The sequence below is a fragment of the Sebastes fasciatus genome, chromosome 6 (genome assembly GCF_043250625.1).
Source record: "Sebastes fasciatus isolate fSebFas1 chromosome 6, fSebFas1.pri, whole genome shotgun sequence".
Taxonomy (NCBI): domain Eukaryota; kingdom Metazoa; phylum Chordata; class Actinopteri; order Perciformes; family Sebastidae; genus Sebastes; species Sebastes fasciatus.
In genome coordinates this window covers 35,210,988-35,219,955 of record NC_133800.1, presented here as the reverse complement: position 1 = coordinate 35,219,955, position 8,968 = coordinate 35,210,988, and positions in this window count along the sequence as shown.

The following is an 8,968-nucleotide window of genomic DNA, read 5'->3' as shown; positions in this document are numbered from 1 at the left end:
GGAAGGAAAACAAAAAGGGGTTGAAAGGAGGGAGAACAAGAAGATGAAGGAAAACTGAGAGAGAGTGGAGGGGAAGAATAACAAATAATAAGAAAGGAAGAGACAAAAAGGAGGAAAAATGGAAGTAAGAAAGGAAAGAATGTCAGAAGGATAGAAGACGGATGGAAAGGAAACTCTCCTCATCATCAGATTACAGCAGATGTTAAAATGAACCACTAGATGGAAGCAAACCTCTCTGAGCGTCTGACCTGAGATCAGCAGCAGAAACACCGGCTGCTTCGTCTCTTCTAACACTGAGAACGAACACAACACTTCACTTCACACACCGTCACCACACCGTGTTCTGATCCTGTAGATCACAGCTACAGTCAATCAGAGAACTCTTCAGGCTGGACTGATTTCCAAGAAGGTAGCGAGAGTTTTAACCTCCAGCAGTGAACAGAAGCTCCGTTTGTTCATCACGAGGTTCCTCCAGTCCACAAATATGAAACATCAAGTTTATCCCATCGTGAAAAAAACAGGATTACACTCAATAACACGATGTACAATGAATCATATCCAAGGCCATCACATATTCAACATCATATAAAGGTATGATGAGGTAACACAAGCAATCTTCAATCTGTGACTACGGCTGTCAATCCATTAAAATATTGAATCGTGATTAATCGCAAATTATTCGCATAGGTTTTAACTGTTCTAAATGTACCTTAAAGGGAGATCTGTCAAGTATTTAATCCTCTTATCAACATGGGAGTGGGTTAATATGCTGATTTATGCAAATGTATGTATATATTTATTATTATAAATCAGTTAACAACACAAATCAATGACAGATATTGTCCAGAAACCCTCACAGGTACTGCATTTAGCATAAAACAATATGCTCACATCATAACATGTCAAACTGCAGCCCAACAGGCAACAACAGCTGTCAGTGTGTCAGTGTGCTGACTTGACTATGACTTGCCCCAAACTGTATGTGATTATCATAAAGTGGGCATGTCTGTAAAGGGGAGACTCGTGGGTACCCATAGAACCCATTTACATTCACACATCTGGAGGTCAGAGGTCAAGGGACCCCTTTGAAAATGGACATGCCGGTTCGTCCTCGCCACAATTTAGTGTAAGTTTGGAGCGTTATTTTTCGTGACAAGCTAGTATGACATGGTTGGTACCGATGGGTTCTTTAGGTTTTCTAGTCTTATATGAGAGCAGTATCTTCACTCTAGCTTTAAAACTATGTTATGTTAACTTAAATTTCATCTATTTGGGTTTTAAGCTGTTCCCAGAGTGCGATGAGTCCAGTTGGATCTATCATACCGGCTTCTGGGAACTTGTGATGAGCAATTTCCACTGTTTCCTGAAATACACAAATTCATCGTCAGACACGAAAGATGAAATCTGAGTCACATGTGAGGCTGAGGATCAACATGAGAGCGGTTCTGGTTGGTGTTTTCTGCACCTGCGGATCATGAGGCCGCCTGATAACAGAGCTGCTGTCTCCCTCCTCAACACTGGGCTGTATTGTAGTGAAGCAGCCGGAGGATAATCGATCCAGACGGGGCCCGAAAACCAGCCCGACTCCCCCACGAGGAGCGGAAACAGGACGGTCATGGAGGAAAAGGCTTTATTTTAGTTTGTGTTGACCCAAAAAAAAAACTATTATTATTTTCTGAGTTATTAAAAAATCCATGAGAAATGGTGTAAAAATCAGAGTCACTAATATTACAAAGAAAAAACTATCCTACGCTAAGTATACATCCACTCAGTAGCACGAAGAGCAAAACAAAGGATGGACAGTCAGTCTTACTGACGCCGACTCTCTCTGTGTTTGAGTTTAGTTTCACTCTCTACTGTTTATGGATCAGTTTCCAGCCGGATCAGAGCCGTGTGAGTTGTGTTCATTTGCTGCTAATGCAAAATGAAAATGTCCTGCAGTTGCTGCAGCACTGCATGGATGGTTGCAGTTAGAGCTGCAAAAGATTAGTCGACTAAATCAATCAGTTGATCGACAGAAAATGAGGCGCCAACTATTTTGATAACCGATTATAACCTCTTCCACTGCTTGAGGGCTCCGGCGCTCTCGGGCGACTTTACTTTTTTTCCGAGGCTGTAGCAGGCTCAGTTTTAGAGCTAGAAGATATAGATATCATATGAAACTAGAAAACCTAAGGAATCCATTGGTACTAATCGTGTCATAGTAGCTTGTCGGGAAGGAGTTTAAATAACGCTACAAAGTTACGCTAAATTTTGGCGAGGAAAAACTGGCATGGCCATTTTCACAGTGAGACCATTTTTTGAAACTTGACCTCCCTGTATTAAAATGACCTGTGGTGACCTCTAGGGTAATCACAGCCTCATGAAACTTTACAGCAACAAACTAAAGACCTAGAGCATTCAGAGGATGGATGGATCAGACTAGAGACCTAGAGCATTCAGAGGATGGATGGATCAAACTAGAGACCTAGAGCATTCAGAGGATGGATGGATCAGACTAGAGACCTAGAGCATTCAGAGGATGGATGGATCAGACTAGAGACCTAGAGCATTCAGAGGATGGATGGATCAGACTAGAGACCTAAAGCATTCAGAGGATGGATGGATCAGACTAGAGACCTAGAGCATTCAGAGAATGGATGGATCAGACTAGAGACCTAGAGCATTCAGAGGATGGATGGATCAGACTAGAGACCTAAAGCATTCAGAGAATGGATGGATCAGACTAGAGACCTAGAGCATTCAGAGGATGGATGGATCAGACTAGATCAGATGATGTACATCACTTCTATGTGACATCTACTGTCAACCTGCCGACGCATTTCCACTTGATGTGGTCAGTAGATCAGAGGTCTGAAGCCAGGCTAATATACTGAATATAAAGTATTTAAACACAGTAGGAATTGGCCTCGTCATTGACATAAAGCAGGGAATTCAAATAGAAACGTAGGTTGTATATTAAAGTTACGGCTCAGGTTAGTCCAAGTCATAAAGTCAATCAACGAAGGAGACTAAATTAACTGCATTAAAATCCATTTCACACTACTCCACTCAGAACTGAAGCCCGTTTCGTCTCCAGCCGCTGGCTGCAGTCTGAAATATTAATACAACCTCTATATCCTGTCTATATAAATTTAAATACAGACACTCACACACTGCTTCTAAGAGATGAATGGAGGAAAGAAAGAAGAGAAGTTAACTGATCTGTCGCTGGCAGACAAAGAGGTAACAGTCTGAAGTCAGAGGAGTCGTCTGTATTTCACACATACTGAATGAAAGTATCTATCATTCAAGGAGAAGGGAGGAAGAGCCAGAAGGGGAATATTCAGTCTTCACTCATTTACTGTTACAGTTTAATGTGGATTTCTAAAGTCTGCAACTAACCACTATTTTCATTAATCTGCTGATAATCTATGATAAATCAATAGGTCAATAAAAAGTCAGAAAAAGTCAGTTTCCTTAAGCCCGATGATGCCCAAACCCCCAAAAATCTGTTTAGTATCACACAAGATTGTTTTTAAAAAAGCATAAATTCTCAGAATAAACAAATGTTCTTATTAAGGCTTCAACTAACAATTATTTTTATTATCTATTAATCTGCTGATTCCTTTCTGATTAATCATCTAGTCTATAAAATATTAAAAATAAATGTGAAATAAACGGCATTCACAAAATGGTTCTCAGCAGGAAACCGATGGATTGCCTACTCCGGGTAGGGAATGAGTCCTTACTCGAAGTGAAGGAGTTCAAGTACCTCGGGGTCTTGTTCGCGAGTGAGGGGACGATGGAACGTGAGATTGACCGGAGAATCGGAGCAGCGGGGGGGCGGTATTGAATTCGCTTTACCGCACCGTTGTGACGAAAAGAGAGCTGAGCCGGAAGGCAAAGCTCTCGATCTACCGGTCAATCTTCGTTCCTACTCTCACCTATGGTCATGAGGGTTGGGTCATGGCCGAAAGAACGAGGTCGCGGGTACAAGCGGCCGAAATGGGTTTCCTCAGGAGGGTGGCTGGCGTCTCCCTTAGAGATAGGGTGAGAAGCTCAGTCATCCGTGAGGGACTCGGAGTAGAGCCGCTGCTTCTTTGCGTCGAAAGGAGCCAGTTGAGGTGGTTCGGGCATCTAGTACGGATGCCCCCTGGACGCCTCCCTTGGGAGGTGTTCCAGGCACGATAGCAGCTAAATCATTTTAATTTACTTATTATTAATCCATTTTAAGAACAACAGCAGATCTGTAACCTCGCACGGCAGCCGGACTCTCGCGATGTCACAAGATCAAATATGAAATGTCACATGAAAGTCCATCTTGTCGGGCTCCAAGTGATGCGTTTGTGTCCGACTTGAAACCAAAAGAACGGCGCTGAAGGCCATGTTTTTGGCCTTCAGTTAGTTTCGCTTTCGTTAGTTTGATTGACAGATGGTTCATCCAATCACCTGCCAAGTATTTTTTGACAGCGCCCGCCCTTTTCCAAACAGTTTCCAATGACGGCTTCTCGGATGGTTCCGTGAAACGAACCATCTGACAGAGTCAGGTCAGCAAATCTGGAGGCTGGAAGATGGAACCATGATGTTATTTTTTGGGCATTTTTGCTTGAAAATTACCAAAATAGTTCCAGATGAATTGCTTAATCACATTATTTCCTGCTGTTCACTTTATTATACAAGTAAATTTAGCCCGATCAATGCTCGTCTGATTGTGCCGTCAGTACGGAACATGCTAATTTGATAAAATCTAAATTAATTACGTTGCCTTCAGAGATCAAAATAGACGATAGCGATCTGGGTGAGCTAGTTTGTGACCTTAAAATGTTATGAAACGCCAAAGAACTGTTGGTCACTGATGGTTTAATTCATGTTTATTCACATTTAGCTAAACGTTTTAACCTTTCAAACCCGTTTACAAAGCTGTCGCTGTCATGTGAAAACCACACGTCTCCAAAATATTACATTATTATTATTATTAGAAAAGATTGCTGGTCTTTGTATCTGATAATAATAATAATCCAATTGTGGTTGAAATGGATTTATGAAGTTTAAATTCATCTGAAGCTAACACTGGAGATAAGACCATTTGCTGCGTGGTCACATCACTTTACTGATGGACGCTTAGCAGTGGTGGAAGAAGTACTCAGATCATTACTACAGTAAAAGTACTAATACCACACTGTGAAAATACTCCAAACAAGTAAAAATCCTGCATTCAAAACCTTACTGAAGTAAAAGTATGTTAAGTATTATCAGCTAAATGTAGTTAAAGTACTTTAAGTTACAGTTTTTCATCCCCTTCCTGTCCAGTGGTATCCAATTGGTGGAATTTCGACCACTAAATTACCTATGGGAACTGACAAAATGCTTAAAATGTAACATTGCAAAAGAAGTGCAAAATTTTGGATGCACCTAAATGAAAAAGTTAGGTGCACCAGTGCAAAAAAACTGTAAAAAATGTGTCTATAAGTACCTCGATTTTGTACTTAAAGGAACAGTGTGTAGGATTTGGCGCCATCTAGTGGTGTGGTTGCAGACTGCAACCAACTGAGTACCCCTCCGCTCACTGTTATCACAGTTTCACACGCGTCTCTGTGGCCTTCAGGTAACATAAAAACATGAATGTCTCTCTCTAGAACCAGAGTTTGGTTTGTCCGTTCTAGGCTACTGTAGAAACATGACGGACTCCATGAAGAGGAGTCCAGGTGATAGGTAGTTTCAGGTGATTATACACTAATGAAAACATAGTTATGAGTATTATTTTATTCCATTTCTGCAAATAGATGCCGTAAAATGTTCCACACTGGTCCTTTAAGTACAGTACTTGAGTGACAGCGGAGCAGCACAGCAGCCCGTCCTGTAGGGGGCGCAACTACAAGGAGGAAGTCCTGCAGGTTTACTGTAGAGACTCCCTCTGGTGTGATTACAGCAGCAGGAAGCAACGCTGCCTACAGTACCTGCCTCCCACGCAAACCCAACCATCATACGCACGCACGCACGCACGCACGCACACACACACACTGCATATTCTCCATTGTGGTCCATAGATTATGCTCCGGCTGTTTTCAATGATTAATTAGCTGCTGGTTTCATTATTGATGCTGTTTGTGTGCAGCAGAGAAGCCTCGCTGAATAATAGATTGAACCCCGACTCTGCTGCTGCTGCTGCTGCTTTTGGGGAAGGCAGGGAGGAGGAGGAGGAGGAGGAGGGGAGGAAGAGAGCAAGGAGGGGAGGAAACATATTAGGGTGGAAGGAATAGAGGAAGGAAAGGTCATGGGAAGAAGTCATGATACTCTATATTTACATTGCACACTGAGGGGCGAATTCACAAAGAATGGATTGTGTATCTGCTCTGTCTCAAGGTCCGATTCACAAAAGATATAACGCTAATGATATTACAGCAGTTTTTCAGCTGAGGCCAATTTGCCTCTTTTTTTCCCGTCTATAAATGTGCTTGAGGCCAAGCGAGTCGGTTTGGGCCGGGCGCAGGCCGTATAGACCAGGGGTCAGCAGCCTTTACTATCAAAAGAGCCATTCTAGACAAAAAAAAAATCTGTCTGGAGCCGCAAAACATGTGATCATTGTGATGAAGGTAACTCAGTTTATAGTCTAAGTATATAGTATATAAATCTAATGCATTGAAGGCCAAAGAGACAATGTACTACGGAGTATTAGAGCCACATTGAGGGAAAAAACATCTGAGATTTACACAATAAAGTCAGAATATTATGAGAATAAAGTCATAACTTTACGAAAAAAAAAAAAAGTAAAAATTACTACTTTATAATATTATGGCTTTATTCTTGAAATCTCAGATTAATTTTTATACAAATACAAATACAAACCCACACTCCTCGCCACCACACACACGCGGTCTGTCGGACACTCGCTGAAGTTACTCCGTGCTGACGGAGCGTATGTGTGCGGCGGCGGCGAGCACGAAGCTACCAGCAGAGCTACAGATGAACGCAGCACAAACACACACAATCTGGGCAGACAGAGTATCGTATGAGAGGCTAGATAAACAATGTTATGCTCTTAATTTAATCATAAACACATTGGTTGTGTGGATAATATCTATCCTCAAAAGTGAAGCCAAAACATCTGGATCGCCGGCAGGTGGCTGTTAGTTTAGGAAGCGTTGATTTGATCAGTTTTCTCTGAACAGAAAGTGCATTTTAAACGTCAATATCTCAGGCGATCATCTTCATTTAATTCGTGGGAAGCCAAAATTGTGATCGTGATTAATATTTAATTAATTGTGAAGCCCTAATATGCAGGTAGGTGGAATAATAATACATCATTAATTAACCTACATTCTCTTATTTTTTGAGACGTTCAAGACATTTTTGGAGTTTATTAAAACCTGCATCGATCCCACTGCAGCAGAGATTTATATCAACCGAACCAGAGTTGGTTTGATGATTATTTTGATCAAACCAAAGTCAGAAATCAGCGAGGTAAAATGACTCATCTGACTGGAGTCTGGTGGAGAGCAGATTAATTATATTATTATAATTCATATTAATTGTATGTTTTTTACATTAATAAATTATAATAATTATCCAAATCCCTATTGATTTTATTTATTAGATATTCACTTAAACACGCGTCACATCGTGCCGGAAAATGGGCGAAAATTAGCGAGTCATTTGTCCCGTGAATGAATGCTGATTGTAATCTTTCCAACTGAAGATAAAAGCCAGATGTTAGTGGGTGTTAGTGGGTTTTTTGTACAGCGGGAAAAGGGCTTATGTGTTGCTTTCGGTCCTTTATTAGAGACATTAATCGCAATAGTCCAGACAATTCAGGTGTCAGGTTTTTTAATATATAACAATATTAATAAAATAAAGAATATTTCAGTTGGATGTGGGTTTAACTTTTATCTGTGGCGCTGTTACAAACAGACAGCTGACTGTTTGATGACACTCAATCAGGGGAGAAAAGCACTGAAGTGTTTTTTGAAATGAAGCCTAATTGTTGAAGAGTGTTAACGAAGGTTTCAGGGTCCCCAGAGTCCTCCGAAATCATTCATCAGCATCGTCATGTAAACTCTCAGCTTCGAGTCAAGAAAAGGAAAACAAACAGCGTGGTGGTTAATGTGGTTTCACTGCAGAAAAAGAGCAGCGTGGAGTCCGCTCGGACGCTGCCGAGTGTTATCACAACGTTTATTCAGATCAATTCAAAGTGAAAACAGCTTTGTTAACGTGACAGCTGCGGTCCGCTTCTGCCAAAGCCGCACAACAATCTCGTTTGTCGAGCTTTGGCAGGAGGAATGTCGAGTCCAACAGTGATGAAAAGACTCTCGTTATGAACTGAGGAGAAACCCTTAAAGGGCCGTGGCCTCGCCTATCTTTGGCTCTGTGTTTGGTCATTTGCAGCGTTTGTTATCTCATCAAGTGTTTATCAGACTTCCACAGATTCAGTTTGTGTCTGTTTATAGTCAGTGTTCTGCCTTGTTAATTATAGTTATAGGAAGGTTTCCAAGTCTGTCTTCAATATAATCACATCTTATATTATCTTATATGTGTATCATTCCTCTTGTCCATACAGATGCCATGTTTGTATAAAATCCCCCAAAATTTCCTTAAAAGTTAACATTCCCGCTCTGATCCTCTTAAATAACTCATTATCATCGGGTCGTGATTTTCATTACATTCCAGGAGTTAGTCTGTGACGGTGTAATTTAATGCTGTATCCATTCATTCCTTGTTAGCTTCTACCCGAATAGCTTGTGAACACTAAAGCGTGTCCACTGAAACTCATGCCCATTTAGGCTGGAATTTAAATTCAATACAGCCTTAAACTGTAAGTCTGCAGATCTGCAGGTCTGTTACATGGTGGTCTGACCTCCTTTCTCTACCATGTTCACCATCTTAGTTTAGCATGTCAGCACGCCAACATTTGATTAGCAAAGTCAGTAGGATTCATCTTCTGGGGAACATGCGATACCATACGATTGATTTGATTGGTCAGGAGTGGATG